Source organism: Chelonia mydas, chromosome 1, assembly GCF_015237465.2.
Source record: "Chelonia mydas isolate rCheMyd1 chromosome 1, rCheMyd1.pri.v2, whole genome shotgun sequence".
NCBI classification, from domain to species: Eukaryota; Metazoa; Chordata; order Testudines; family Cheloniidae; genus Chelonia; species Chelonia mydas.
In genome coordinates this window covers 12,976,596-12,992,281 of record NC_057849.1, presented here as the reverse complement: position 1 = coordinate 12,992,281, position 15,686 = coordinate 12,976,596, and the positions used below count along the sequence as shown (strand labels likewise).

Sequence of the window (15,686 nt, the reverse complement as noted above, 5' to 3'; positions counted from 1 at the left end):
CCTGTGGAAGACTAGGGCTGGGTGTGGGATGGGGTTGGATCCTGTGTCCATTGGGCAGCAGTGGCCATTCCTGATCCCCTGGCAAGTTGCTCCATGGGCAGTCCTTTGCACCTGGGCAGAGTGGGAACCTATTGTGCCCAAGATGGGGGTCACCTCTGCACAAAGCAGGAAACACTAGGCCAGAGATTTTTTTCCCCTCGCTACCCCCTTCCAAAAATCTGGGGCTCTCTCTGTGCCTCCTCCCTTTACACCTCCCCACTGCTCGGCCTCAGGAATTGCTGGTTCTCCTAACTCACTGGAACTTTAGAGAATCCGCTGGACCAAAAGCCTGGACGCTTGATCTGCAGCGATCTTTGTGGGGCGAGGGGCAGAAATCCGCCTTTCAGCAGCCGGACTCGCCTCCTCTTGCATACCCCGTCCCGCCCCACGTCCACCGCAAGGCGGCACTGCGGAGCAAGCAGCTTTCTGCCGGGGGAGAGGCTGAGGCTTGGAACGGTCAGACACCGGAGTTGGGGGTGTGGCCCGTTCGATTGTGACGCAATACAGAGGGGCGGGGCTTCCCGGCAAATTGTTACTTTGCAGCCGGCGCCTTTCATTCATAAGGGGGTCGAGCGACGCTGGGTCGGGGTCCGTCTCACGCGCTTTGGACGCGGCTGTAGGGTATTACAAGGCTCCGCTCCGGGCTACATCTGGCAGCCGGCTCCTGGGAAGGCGTTTCAAGGTAAGGCGCTGGCTGGGATCGCTGTGTCTATCCGCCCAGGGGCTGGTCCTGACTTGCGGGAATCATTTTTCAAGGAGTGGCTCTAGGGGGACTAATGCTTGTGAGACCCCCGTCCTCAGCCCGCCGCTCTCCTAAGCCCACGCCCCTTCCCGGGAAGGATTGCGTGGTTCCGAGCAGTTATCATCTGCTCAGACACGGGGCTGGTTTTCTGGGGGCTGGTTTGCGAGCGGAGTCCCTGGCCCACTCCGCCTCGTGGCCCCTAGCTGGGTCCCCTCTAACATAGGGCAGGAAAAATAAGTTGATTAAAATCTGTTGTAGTTCCCTTCATTTATTCTCTCCCGCTCCCCGTCTCTAGGAGTTGGCATTAGCTGCGCGGTGGCGAGGTAGAAAACTGCATGGGGGCAAAATCCTAAACCCTCCTTTCGCCCCATTGGCATTTCGTGGCTGGGTAACTTTTATTTTAAACACGCACTGAAGTATTTGCTGGGGGCTGGCTGGCGTGATGTCTCGCTCATCTGTTGAGTATGAACTGGGTTAGAGTCCCCTATTCTGGGGGGGGAGAGGGGTTCGTGATGGAGTGAAATAGGACGCTGATGAGTCCGGGTTTAGGAGCCCTGTCTGTGTCGTGATCCTTCTTTTCCAACCCTCTGTTTGTTTTATGCCGGTAGCTGAGGTGGGTCCCAGTTGTTTTGCGGGCACCTGGGCTGGGAAAGTGAGAGCAGGCAGAGTTTCCAAACATCCGCTGCTTAACGGCCCCTGTATCTGTTTATATGGCCGGAGCTATGAATTAAACGATCATTCTGGCATAGCAAAACCAGCTGGGAAGGACTGTTACTCTAAACTTACAATGGCGACCCTGTTTTGTTTAACCAGCTGGGGTCTGGAGGTCGCCTAGAAGATCAGACCCTGAGATGCTGTAGCTAGAGATACTCAGAGTATGAGTGACCTAATTCCCTCTGCTGGCTCCTTGGGGATCTGTATCGTATTCCTGTGTGGTACATTTTATCAACAAATGGGTGGCCCCTGAGATCTTGCACTTCCCTGAGCAGGAGCGAAGTACAGGCCCTTCTGTGTTGCTCGTTTCCTTGAATAATGGTGCAAGGGAGCTCACCATGCAAGGGTTGAAACAACAGTTAAGGAAACCGATCTTGTAAGAGGAGGGAAGGAAAGAACTGTTGTTTCACTGTTAGTACATCAAGGTAGTAACTTGCGCATGTTCTGGTGGTGCCTGCCTCTAACTTACATGATCCCGGTCTGCACCTGAGCCAGGAAAGGCTTCTGCTGCCCATCAGTCGGGGCTTGGGGGATGCTGTGAAACAGCAGCTGCAGCAAACTGCGGTGCAGTCTCGCTTTGTTTGCTAGAGGTTGCAAGTCAGAGATGTACCCTCTGCAGGTTGCTGGGAGCAGCAGGAACTCCAGCGCCTGCTACTGACTGTCCCCCGGCTTTCTTTTCCCACTTCGAAGTGCTGCCTGACCTGTTTTTTAAAAAAAACCCCAAGTGGTCCTTAAAAGATGAAAAGGCTCTGTTAGCAGGGATATTGGTGGGCAGTTTGTGTGCAGTGGGTTCTGGAAAGAATGCTTAGCTTGACTCGGCTGCGAAGTCTGCGTGCTTGTAAATGACAGGGTGGGCTGAGGGTCAGCAGGGAGAAGGGGAGGAGAGGTATCTTATCGCTTGCGTTCCAATCCCTTCGCGCTCCTCTGTATTTGCAAAGTTTCTTTTAGCAAGAATTGTCCCTTTTTGAAAATAAGTGATCATGAGTCTCAAACCATGTCAAGATGGGGCTAGATCTTTTGTACCTTCTCCAAGGTGCTAATAGAATCATAGAAGATTAGGGTTGGAAGAGACCTCAGGAGGTCATCTAGTCCAACCCCCTGATCAAAGCAGGACCAATCCCCAACTAAATCATCCCAGCCAGGGCTTTGTCAAGCTGGGCCTTCAAAACCTCTAAGCATGGAGATTCCACCACCTCCCTAGGTAACCCATTCCAGTGCTTCACCACCCTCCTAGTAAAAAAGTGTTTCCCTAACATCCAACTAGACCTCCCCCACTGCAACTTGAGACCATTGCTCCTTGTTCTGTCATCTGCCATCACTGAGAACAACCAAGCTCCATCCTCTTTGGAAACCCCCCTTCAGGTAGCTGAAGGCTGCTATCAATCCCCCCTCACTTTTCTCTTCTGTAGACTAAATAATCCCAGTTCCCTCAGTCTCTCCTCATAAATCATGTGCTCCAGCCCCCTAATCATTTTTGTTGCCCTCCGCTGGACTCTCTCATAGATATTAAGGTCAGAAGGGACCATTATGATCATCTAGTCTGACCTCCTGCACAATGCAGGCCACAGAATCTCACTCACCCACTCCTGCAATAAACCTCTCACCTATGTCTGAGCTATTGAAGTCCTCAAATCATGGTTTAAAAACTTCAAGGTGCAGAGAATCCTCCAGCAAGTGACCTGTGACCCATGCTATAGAGGAAGGCGAAAAACCCCCAGGGCCTCTTCCAATCTGCCCTGACGGAAAATTCCTTCCTGACGCCAAATATGGCGATCAGCTGAACTCTGAGCATGTGGGCAAGATTCACCAACCAGATACCCAGGAAAGAATTCTCTGTAGTAACTCTGATCCCACCCCATATAATGTCCCATCAGAGGCAATTTGTCCACATCCCTTCTGTCATGCAGGGAACCAAAACTGGACACAGTACTCCAGGTGTCGCCTCACCAGTGCCGAATAGAGGGGAACGATCGCTTCCCTCGATCTGCTGGTAATGCTCCTACTAATACAGCCCAATATGCTGTTGGCTTTCTTGGTAACAAGGGCACACTGCTGACTCGTATCCAGCTTCTCATCCACTGTAATCTCTAGGTCCTTTTTCTGCAGAACTGCTGCTTAGCCACTTGGTCCCTAGTCTGTAGCAGTACCTGGGATTCTTCCTTCCTAAGTGCAGGACTCTGCACTTGTCCTTGTTGAACCTCCAATTTGTCTAGGTCACTCTGGACCCTGTCCCTACCCTCCAGTGTATCTACCTATCCCCCCAGCTTAGTGTCATCTGTGAACTTGCTGAGGGTGCAATCCACACCATCCTCCAGATCATTAATAAAGATGTTGAACAAAACTGGCCCCAGGACCGACCCCTGGGGCACTCCGCTTGATACTGGCTGCCAACTAGACATCGAGCTGTTGATATTTACTCGTCCATATGGGGAGGGGAGCAAGGTTAGGCAAACCTGTTCCATGGGTGACCAAAAGGATCCTGTAATCCTCGTACCCAAGACTTGGACAACCCCCCAATTGCCTTTAGCAAGGACTGGGAGGTTTGGCAAAGCATGTCTGTGTAATCCACTGGTCAATTTGGATTGTGTCCCTACCTCTGTACCCAATCCACAGAGGCTGCACGTGTGGTAAAGAGCCATGCTCTTTACAGCTTGAGTTATAACCCCAGCCAGAGAGCTGTGTGTTTAGCTCTGGAGTTCCCTGGTGTTGGCCAAAATGGCAACCATCACATCAGCAAGTGGAAAGCTATTTTGGTCCCAGCTCTCTTAGTATTTCTGCTGTGTTGTACTCAGTAATCCTCTTCATACAGAGATTTCCAGTGAGGAGAGAAGGGTGTATAACACAAAGGTGTCCCTACTGGGAGTAAAATCTCTAACTTTGGCAATCTAGAGAAACCCAAAATCCCTAAAGCTTACTCCTGTATGCACAAGGTAATGGATCTGTCTAAAAGCTGGGATTGTTGCAGGAAAAATAGCTTTTTAAATGCAGGGTTTTCTCCTCCCCTTAGTTATTATGCTGCATGAATCCTGCGCCACTGATCACTTCATGGCTTCTTGTGGGACATGTGCCAGAAAGGATCTGTGCTACTTTTGTGTGCAGTTGAAGCACTGGAATGTCATGGGGCTATGAACGCTGAGGCCTCCGTCTTGGTGTAAGTGGGTGTGCATCCCTCCTTCCCCAGGCCTGAATTTGAATCTGACTGTTCAAAGGCTGTGGGCCTTTGGGATGATGTCCTAGCTTCTCCCCTCTTTGAAAAGTGAGGTAACACACCACTCATACCTTGGTCTGACTTCTGGCAGGAGTGCGCCCAGCATATGTAGGTTGCAGCAACCTTCTATTCGGTGCATGCATGCTTTCATCCTTATTGATGCAGAAACAGGAATAATCAGAAGATAGACTAGGCCAGAAGAGGGGATCATTATGATCCCGGACTCAGACCCTACCTGCTCGGCATCCCCACTTTACAAATGGGGAGAGGCACAGTGTGACCCAGGATCACCCAACAGGCCAGTGGCAGGGTCAGTAATAGCCTAGGTCTCCTGAGACCCAGTCCAGTGCTCTATCCCCTAGGACACACTGCCTCACTAGGCTGATTATACTTGGAATTTATGTAGTGCCCTCAGCAAAGCTAATTGCTAATTACTCACAACATCCCTGTGGGGTAGATAACTAGTAACCTTGCAGTTTTACAGGTGGGGTAATCGAGGTAGCATTGTGATTTGCCCAAGGCCAGTGAGTGAGTCAGTGGCAGAGATGACAGTAGGGCCCAGGAGTTCCTGGCACCCAAGTTCTTGGAATTGACTCCTCAGGTGGCTGAAACCATGTGGGTGGGGGGGGGGGTGTGTGTGTCTATGGGCTTGTGTTTTCCCAGCATCCCTGAGGTGTGGGTTGGCTGCCTGTTACTGGACACTCTGCTGTAGCTTTCAGGCCCCTGTACATGGATCGTGTGGGAAGTGTGTGCTTCCCCATTAGAAAATGGGGACAGGAAGGAAAATGTGATCAGTGCAGCTCGCTGAAGTTCCAGCTGGTGCTGCTGAAAGCCAAGGCACAGCCTGGAACTACATGTTCTCTGCCACCACCAAGCCGTTCTTCTGCCTAAGGGAAATAAAGCTCCAGGGAGCAGGCTTGCTTGCTCTGTTAGGCTGTGGAACTATCTCCCATGGGAGCTAATAAAGGCCACATCCTGCAGGGTTCAGACTAGAAAGGACCCTCTTGGGTAACACTCCCCACAGAGGGGATGAATCAGAGCTGCTGGGAAACGTAGCATGTGGCTAGCCTGTATGTGGGGTAATTGAAGTCCCTTCTGTGTGGGCCCATTAGCAAGTGCATGACCGAACCCGATGTTACTAGTACCCACGATTTGCTTTTTGTTTTGTCAAAGGGAGACCACTGCATCCAACAGACTACTGGCCTTGACGGATCATTGGTCCAGTCTGATTGTCTCAATCCATTCTAACAGCCTTTACCCCTATCACTGTATACACATGGACTAGACTGTATACTAGTCACGTGTATTATACGTAGATTGTAAGCTCCTTGGGCAGGGGTAGTCATCTTGCTGTGTGTTTGTACAGCTGCTAGCACAATGGGGTGCAAAGTGGGGAGCAGTGCTCCATGATTATGGCTGTGATAATCCAGATCACGTATAACACGTGTCAGCTAAATGCTGCAGGTATTTTAGAATGACCATCAGTTCTCCTCCCTCAAATCCTTACAGGGCACGTGTGCAAGCCAGGAGGTGATTGTAGAGTTTAATACTGTAGTGAACTGGGTAGTGTTTGTCTGCTGCATTGCCCTCCACTGGACGGATTCAGAACTGCTCTGCTGTGTGTCAGGCCCTATACTGCCACCACAGATTCTCCCTTTAGTTCAGGGAAGGGGCTATAGCATCCAGCACTCCTTTATTTCACTCCACGCAGTTTAACTCTCCCCCAGAGCTGCATGACTGGAGAGATCAGGAGCTTGGCGTCCTGTTGACTCTGGAGCAATAACTGTACTCCCCAGCCTCGGGGGGGGGATAACTTTGCAGGTAGTCCTCTTTTAACAGAACTTAACTCCCCGCCCCTGGTGGGATTACAACGATCTCCTACAGACTCTGATCTCTTACAGACTCTGCGTGGGGATCTGCATTGCAGTAACAGCTGTCAGCTTCCAAAACAGCCCTGTCAGTAACATGCTTTTCACGGTCTTTCCTTAACCCTCCCGTGTTTAACTGCGGACACTTATGACTGTGCTAGCGTTCCTGCCGGCCTGTGACCACCAAGAGATCTGTGAGGAGGAGTAACAAAGACCCCTCAGTTTCCTTCGGCTGGGTGCCTGGGTAGGCTCCGGCAGATACCTCCAGTTGCTCAGGAAACCAAACCCCCGAGGGAAGAGGTTGAGGGGCAGGGGTGTCTGGGGGTTTCTGAATCAAATGAGGGAAACTGAAGCACAGGGGCTGCTTGGCTCTGACTTTAAAGCTAACCAAGGAATGGTTGGCAAGGAGCACGTCCGTCATAGGCTGACTGCACCACTCTGCTTGACCTTGGCCAATCAGGGACTGGACTGTGTTGGTTGGCTGTACAAATGCCAGGTTGAGTGTGGTGGGAAGGGCCAAGATTCAGAGGTGGAAGGGGGAAGCGAATTTGGGGCCTATTTGCAGGTTCAGATGCTACATGATGGAGATACTGACTGTGGTTTGAGGTCTATAATGGTGGGAGGGAGCCCGGGTGAAAGATGGTAATGATGCTGTCCGGTTTCTTCACTTTTCCCACAGTTGGGCATAGTCCTCTGAAAACGAGGGAAAGCGCCTGTACAAAGCCACTGCCAGTTCTGCGCTACCCACCTCTGGGAGCTGCAGTATTGCTCTTGGGGGTCGCGAGTCCTGCGCTGTAAAACACTGCTTTAAACGGAATCAAACGTCCCAGCGAACGTCCCTTCCAGCCCTGCTAGCAAGCTGACGCCCGTGGCCTGAGAAACCCGGCAGGCTCCGCAAGTGTTGGGTAGCCTCTAAAGATGCTTTTGTGGCCGAATCTTGGCTTTGCTCCGGTCCCAGGTTGTGTGGGTGACAGCCTCGTGACTCCCAGGCGGACCTGCGCAGAAAAATCTGCCAAGCAGCCAGGGCTAACCAGCCTTTTGCTCAGTGGGAGAGTGTCTAATCTATGGCATACGTGCCAGAAAAGGGAATTGGCCACGTTTAGATGGGAGGACCCCCGCAATGTTCTCTTCTCTCCCCCCTCCACTCCCCCCAAGGGGTGGGAGATGAATCACTGCATTTCAAAGCATTCTCTCTCCATCTGACAAGTTCATGCTGCTCCAATTACATACTGGTTTGCAGTTTACTTAGACGTGGAAATTGTAATCTGTGCATGTGGGTTTGTTTTGTCTGTCTCTTTATTTTTGGCACCTGCAATTTTGTTTGGCATTCCCCCCCCCCCCTTCCTTTGGAGGTAATGTGGTCTAATGATTAGTGTGGGGGAGGTGAGCTGGGACACTGAGGTTCAGTTACCGGATCTGCCCCAACCCATTATGTGACTTCGTGCCAGTTGCTTATGGATGGATTATCCAAGGTGCTGAGCACTTGAGGTCCAATGGAACAACAAATGCTCAGCACCTTCGTAAATAAGCCATTAGCCTCCCCTTGCCTCCAGTTTTCACATCCCAGCATGAAGAATGACTGCTCACAAAGGAAGGTGAATTGTGAGACTTCATGATTTGTTGAGATCTCCTGGTGCTGGGATGAAAATCCTAGGTGTATACACAGGACGACCAAGAAGAGAGCCGGGATCGATAGACTTAAAAGTGCTATTTTTCTTGTAGAATCTGCTGCTAATCAAGATGAGTCCAGTTTCACATGATCACCTTTCTTCCATGCCTTGCCCTGGTTAGGACCCCTGAAAACAAAGTCCGCTTGTGAAATTACTTCTCCCCCTTGCCACACTGCCTCCATTCACACTCACGACTTCCTGTGGAAACTGGCCCAGATTCTCAGCTGATGTAAATCAGTTTAGTTCTTTTGCTATCAAATGGCATTACACCCATACGCCAGCTGAGGCTTCTGACCCCGTGACTCTAATCAGTTGTGGTCACTCGTGGTGCCTAAATCTGAAAGTGCCCCATCACTCGTGCAGTGCTGTCGAGTGAGGCTCTTTGGGCAAAACACCAGCAGGAATGGAGGATCTCCCTGCATTGCAGCTGGGGCACGGGGGCTTTGGGTTCTAGCTGCAAAGTTAGGTGAACGAGACTCATGATGGAATGCGTTTGTGGCTGGATACCAGCTTTGCCAAGTCAGCATTGCTTTCAGGTCATCCCTGGCGTGTGTAGGCAGAGGGTCCCCCACAAGGAAGAGCAGCGGGGTGAGGCTAAGGTGTGGTACAGCAATCACCCTCTGCTCGTCTCCCCATGGCAGTCTGTCTCCTGGCAGTGCAGGGACTGTCATTTTAATGCTCTCCTGCCCAATCACAGGGCACTTAGAGAAGAACACTGGCTTCTAGTCATCCTGTGGCTTTTTAACCCCCCCCCCCCCTTTATCCTATCATGAACAAGAGATGGCTGGAAATGGGGGTCTTACTGCCACTGTTCTGGACACGCAGACAGTCTGGCAGTTCCTTTTCTAACCACACCGACCAGGGGAGCCATGGAAAGTTTTCAGCCTGGTGATGCTCTCTGCTGGGGGTAGCTCTGCTGCTCTGGATTTACTGAGAAATCAGGGTCCGCATGAGCTCGGGGGGAACCATCCCTAGCAGGTGGCCATCCCCACAAGCTACACACAGGCTGCAGAGGAAGTGGAGAAAGATCTAACATTGAGGGTGCTTATGTTCCAGGGAATGCTGTCCTGTCTCCGCATGGAGCGGGGTCCAGACCCACACTTTAGAGGTGGGGAGACATGTCCTATAGTTACCTCAGCAGCTGTTCGGCAGCTGACCTAGGCAGCAGGTAGGATCCACAAGTGTGAGCGGGGCAGAGCCCTCTGTCTTCACACACAGGTGCACCATGCTGAGCTCCTTGCAGGACTGGGGTCCTTGGCTGGAACGAATTTGCAAGCGTAGTCAGTTGCATCTTTCTTAAGTAGCTTAGGCCCGAGGCTTAGTTCGGTTTTTCTCTCGCCTCGTCAGTGCTCAAAAAGAATGAAAAAATGCAGTGCTGCTAATCTCCAAAGTACCTGCTGAGCATTAATCATGGCTGCCCCCTCCTTCCTCCAGACCATCTCTCCCTATTGTTGGTGGCCTCCCTCTGCTGGAGTGGGAGCTGGCAAGATGTCTTGTGTCGCCTCCCAGGCCATGACAGGAGTGAGGGAGTTGGCTAGAGAGCTACTGGTTCTTTGCTCAGACTGTGCCCCTTTTTTGAGTCTCTGTGGAAATAGCAGGTGATTTGTATTATGGTAACACCTAGGAATCCCACTCAAGGAGCAGGTTCCCATTGTGCTAGGCACTGTCCAGACCTATAACCAGACAGCCGGCATCCCAGGGGGCATGCAGTCTTGGAGTCAGACTGATTGTCTTTTGAATTTGGAACCTTTCTCTCTTCTGGACCAGAAACCCAAATCCGACAGCCTTTGTGATGGGGGATTTGCGTGTCGCAGACAAGATACCTGATGTATCCATCCCTTGTTCTCCCACGCTTTGGGACCTAGAGCTGCAGCCCTGGCCCATGAGTTCCAAAAATAAAGCCCCTCTGTCTCGTGAGCTAAAGGAGGACCGCTTGAGCTGTCCGTAGGAGTGGGTCCTGTCCCTGTTGGTGGTGCACTGTTACGCACGTGTGTAAGCAGCTTGTACTAGTGCATGTACGTGTGTAGATCACCATCCAGGCAGACTGAGCTGTAAAAGGTAAACTAGATGATGGTTACAGCTGGTAGCTCTAATCCATTGAGGGTGACACTAGGGTGAGAAATGGGTCTGGTTTTGTGTATCCCTTTAAATTTGTTTCATCTCTATCTCCTCCCCTCCCCCATTGTCTCTGAGTAACTCTCTTGTCAGTCCCCCAGCTGCCTCCCCCCCAGCATAGCATCTTGTGACAGAGTATCACAGTGGATGACTTGCGTTGTCCTAATGTTTTGGCTGGGAGAGGAGGCTGCCTTACAGCTCATTCTTGAGGGAGAAGCCTCATGGTTGCTTCATTGTGAATGTTGCGTTCTATTTCTGCCTCCTGTGCAGTTCTATAATAACCGTCGTCCTTCCGCAGGGCCTGGCAACCACCAGGACACTGATTCCAGGTCCCCATTTTATTTTCAGGGTGCTTAGCTGCTTTTGGGTGGCAACAAGCTACAGAGGTTTGTCTTCTCCAACTCTTTGTACTGGCCAGTCGCCAGAGAGCCCCGAAAGGAGGCTGTCGCTTGCCGAGTTCCCTTTCATTTAAAGGGGATTTGCACGCTGCGTGTGTGGAAATGAGGCAGTGCCCTTTTTTTTTTTTTGTATCTTTTGCTGATTCACTGTGCACAAAGGGGATCTGAAAAGCTTTGTGTACAACTTCTCTGCTTGTTTTTACCTTCAGACATTTCCAGTCTTGTCTGTCCCACTTCCCATAAAGACTCTCTGGATGAGCGGGCTTGTGACAAAGGGAGTGAATTAAACAGGAGCAACCCTTCTCCGTGGATCTTTTCATATGCCCTATATACACTCTCCTCTCTAGGCAATGTAACCTCTTTGCCCTTCCAGCAGAGTGCTGAGAGCTCCCACTCGAGTCCTCCAGGGAAAACAAGATTTGAGGTTTCATATTATTGAGGTTACAAAGGCAGCCAAAAAAACAACCACCCTATTGTTCCAGCAGATCTTTTAGGCTTTCTCTAGCATTTAAAATGCTGGGGAAAAGTGGGGTATACTTTTCAAGGGATGCTGTGAAAACCCTATTGAAGAAAATCTGCCCCAGCATTTTACCAATAACCCTGTGTATTAAAACTGACTTTCAGACAAGGCCTTGTGACTCTCTAGATGTCGCTCAGCTTCGAGAGTAATACTAGACTTGTCATTTGTACCCTGGGTAGATTTTTGTGCCCTCGGAAGGTGACGCTATTACTCAGGGGCGTGTATAAAACCTGGCTCTCTGGTTTTTATTTTCTGTTTGGTTGGAGTTTTGTTCTGGGTTTGCACAGCACCTGGCACAACGGGGCCCTGGTCCATGACTAAGGCTCCTAGGTGCTATAGTAATACAAAGAATTAATAACACTACTGTGGGTTTTTTTCCCCCTCCCCCCTCAGCAAAACTGAAATGTGGTGCCTAAAACTCCACCAATGTGCCGGAGAGACTGGTCTTTGTGCATTTGTTTACATATCAGCTGCTCCTCTCTGTGCTGTTGTAACAAAGATGTTTCAGAAAAACAGGGCTGCAAACAATCAAGCGGCCTGCAACAGACAAACTCACCCTGGCAAAGAGCCGAGAGAGATGGCTGCCAGGCTATAGTAACCCAGCTAAAGATCCCTGCAGCCTAGGGCAGTTGTCCTCTACCAAACCATCGCATGAGATTGAGTTTGGGGTTTTTTCATTTTCGGTTTATTCCAGATTTCGTCTTGCACATGATTGAGAATTTAGCTGTGACGACTGCTGGCTCGCTGCATAAAACCCATATTTTGAAGCCAGTTTGACAGAAGAGGTGGAAAACAAGCATGGAATTGGGCAGAGAATTAAGGAATCCTGCTCATTTGACCTCAAAATGGCAAGCACGATGCACAACCTCCCCCCATCTGCTGCCCTGTACGTGTGTGTCAGGGAACAATCCAGGCTCTGTTATGCTGGGACTTGCCATTTCGGTAAGGAGGGGCATTTGCATGGGATAGGCAGCCCTGCAGGCTTCTGTGCCACTCCACTAGAGAGGACAGCCAGGGCGCCGGCAGCAATGCAAGCTTCTCCCACTGTGCATCAATCGGGCTGAGACACTGCTGAGGTGGAAGGTCTGGTTCAGTCTCTGTGGCCTTCTCAGTTTCTGGCCTCTGTGCAGTGACCACCACACATGATGGCTGACATCTGCCCCCTTAAAAGTAAATTGAGACCCCCACCAGCAGCCCTGTAGTGGTTTCACACTGCCACTAACCAGGACCAGCCTTGAACTGGTGCCTTATGGGTGAAGGGCTCCCTGCCAGTCCTACAAGCCACCCAGACCCCTTAAACTAGGGCTAGGAGAACTCCCTCAAACTGGCAGCCCTTCCTGGGCTTCTCCAGCTCTGTTCCTGCAGCCAGAGACATCTTGGCTTCTCCTGTAACCTCGAGGCTGTGGCCAGGAGTGTAAAATGCATGGCATCGTTTGAGTTGGGGAGGATGAAGTAGGCTGAGAAATTCTCCTGCAAACTCCTTGGAGAGTCTGTGTATTCCAGTGCCTAGGACTGGGGCTTGGGAGAGCTGGGTTCTGGTCTGGTCCTGGCTCTGCCACTGCCCTGCTGGGTAACCTTCCCCTCTGGTTTTTACACTAATGCTTTGTCTGGTCTCCCCAGATTGTAAGCTCTGTGGAACTCGTTGCCAAAGGATCTTGTGAAGGCCAAGACTAGAACAGGGTTCAAAAAAGAACTAGATAAGTTCATGGAGGGTAGGTCCATCAATGGCTCTTAGCCAGAATGGGCAGGGATGCAAAACCATGCTCTGAAGTGTTCATAGCCTCTGTTTGCCAGAAGCAGGGAATGGGCGACAGGGAAGGGATCACTTGATTACCTGTTCCATTCATTCCCTCTGGGGCACCTGGCTACTGCTGGAAGACCAGATACTGAGCTAGATGGACCTTTGGTCTGACCCAGTATGTCCATTCTTATTCAGTATCCCAGAATGTTTGTCCTCCAGGCCTTGTACCAGGCCGCCCAGCTAACACCAGGCAACAGACTCTCTGGGGTCTCTGCTCAATGCTCAGAGGGTGACTCTCTTTAACCTTCTGTCCATGACTTCCCTTTCATCTTGCCCTGTCCTAGCTTCCTGCTGGGTCTGATTTCAGAGTAGCCCTTTATGTGAAGCTCGGTGAACTTCCTTTTCCTCTGGCTGCTGCATTCATTCACTGCCAGATGGTGTCTACATTTTTATTTTAAGGTTCTGTGATCTGCCCAGTGAGACGTCTGTACGGAGCAGAGTTTTCTGCTGGTAGAACAGGGCTGATCTTTTGCCCTCATCTGCTATAAGGGATGAGGAGGAACAGCAGGTGGAGACAGTGTAGCCTAGCAGACAGGGCTAGGACTTGAGACCTGGATTCTCTTCCCTGCTGTGTTGCTGAGTGACCTTAGGCAAGACACTTATCTGGCCTCAGTTTCCCCATATGAACAATGAAGATAATGACACTAATGTCCTTTTGTGCAGTGCTTTGAGATCCATGGATGAAAAGTGCTGTGTAAGAGCTAGGTGGTATTAATGCTTTACAAATGTCTTAGAAAACTGGGGGGAAAGAATTTTCAGTACAGAAATTTAAAGCATTCCTTTCTTTATGAACACTAACCCTGACAGTATAGTGTATATAACCATTATCCTTAACTGACCAATGGGAAACTGAGGCAGAGAAGCTAAGTGGCTCCTTCCATGGTCTTCAGCCAGAATTAGAACACACAGACCCCAGCTCCCAGTCCAGACCACTGACTGTTTTTTCTGTCACTTTTTGGCAGCTCTGTTTTCACTGAAGTTGAACTTTAGAAGCTTGTTGGGAAGTTTGAGAGTTTAATTATCTCATCAAAGCCATCCTCTCCCCCGTGACTCATGCATCCGCCTTCCCCTCTCAGCACAGGCTGCTGGTGGTCTGAAAGCCCTGGGAAACTAACTGTATTCAGGATGAACAATTACAAGGGACACAATAGGCCTAGCTGGGATCCTTTGGTCTGTGGGCTAAATTCTCAGAGCTGGGCAATTCGATTTCAGTGAGGTCACCCTATGCGTGCTCTGGGTCTCCCTATCCTCCATCATGGTGGTAGAAGTGAGAAGAAAAGCATCAAGCATCCTAACCACGTGCTACCAACTTTGAAAATAAGTCAGTCTCTCTCTCTCAAGGAACATGTGGTCTGGAAAATACCTGCAGCAGCAGCAGCTGCTGCTGCTGCCTAGTCCTGGCCTCAATCCTAATGCACCTAATGCTGGCACCACCTGTGCCCCTCGTCAGGCCATGAACACTCAGCAGTGCGAGAGCTACAGGTGACTGCAAGCTGGAATCACTATCCCTAAGCTCCAGAGGGGGAGTGAGGGAAGAGGAGAGATTAAAGACTTCGATCCCCAGCTGGGGTGAACTGGCACATTTCCTCTAGTTCACTGGGTTTTAAATGAAACCGAGTCCCTGGCACTTTGGATTTGTTGGTTTTTTTTTTTCAATTTTTGTTCTTTTCTCCCCCCCCAGACATTTCCACCCATCCTGGGCAATGCATAGTGGTAGAGGGTGAAATACCTTTCTCAGGCTAATTGCATCCATCCTAATGCTTTTTACTGATACAAAATGGGTGCAGTGATGAATTGTTAGACCATATTGCAGCCCAAGGTGAGAGAGGCAGGAGGTGTGTGTGTGTCTGAGAGAGAGAGAAAAGGTCTGTCTGGAAAGCAAAGCGGTAGTTTCCTGGTCAGCCGCAAGGCTGCGGGCGAGATTTATACCAGCACGAGGGAAGGGGAAATCAAGAGTCGCTGTGGGGAAATCAGTGGCGTTACAACTGTGCAAAGCTGCTTTGCGAGCTGAATCTGGGCCAGCGTGTGGCTGACTTGACTTTTGAATTGCAATGGCTTGTGGGTAAAGGGCCCACAGCTCCTTGAATCTCTTGCTGTGCCCGTAGGCAGGCTTACATCTGCTAACTGCAGCAGCAGTTGGCATGATGTGAACCCACTGGCAAAGGGTAGCAGTACAGCCCTGGAAAACCGGCACAATCCCACTGTCCATTTCTAGCTCTCCTCTTTCTCTTTCCCCCACCCCTTCTGTCTGGGTCACTCTCGTCTGGCCCCAAACCTCAGGCAGGCACTGAGAAAGCAAAGAAATGGCACCACCTGGGTTCAATGAAGTGCGGCTGTTGATCTGAGCCCCATCTACATAGTGCACTGCACTCCTCCTCTCCTGCCAAACAGGACCGTGCTGAGAGGGGATGAGGTTCAGGCCACATGTCCCAGAGAGTTAGCCTGTTTGGTTTTGCTAGGGTGACTTCAACTGGCAATGGATTGTGACTGGCGCAGAGCAGCTGCCAGCCATTTCTGCCCTTTTCTCATCCAGAGGCTCCTTATCCAGCTGCCTCTTCTGATGACTAGGGGCATCTGAGGAACAAACTGCTGTGTCTGAGACTCCCAATGT

The 15,686-nt window shown here is 50.6% G+C and overlaps 1 protein-coding gene across 1 annotated transcript in view; it reads left to right on the top strand.

Moving 5' to 3' along the window:
* Positions 1 to 561: 561 nt before the first annotated feature.
* Positions 562 to 15,686, top strand: part of RELT (RELT TNF receptor) — an 82,717-nt gene continuing 67,592 nt past the window's right edge. Inside the window, exon 1 of the mRNA XM_037881039.2 lies at positions 562 to 721. The gene's annotated coding sequence lies outside the window, so the exon portion shown is untranslated. The remainder of the gene's footprint in view (positions 722 to 15,686) is intronic.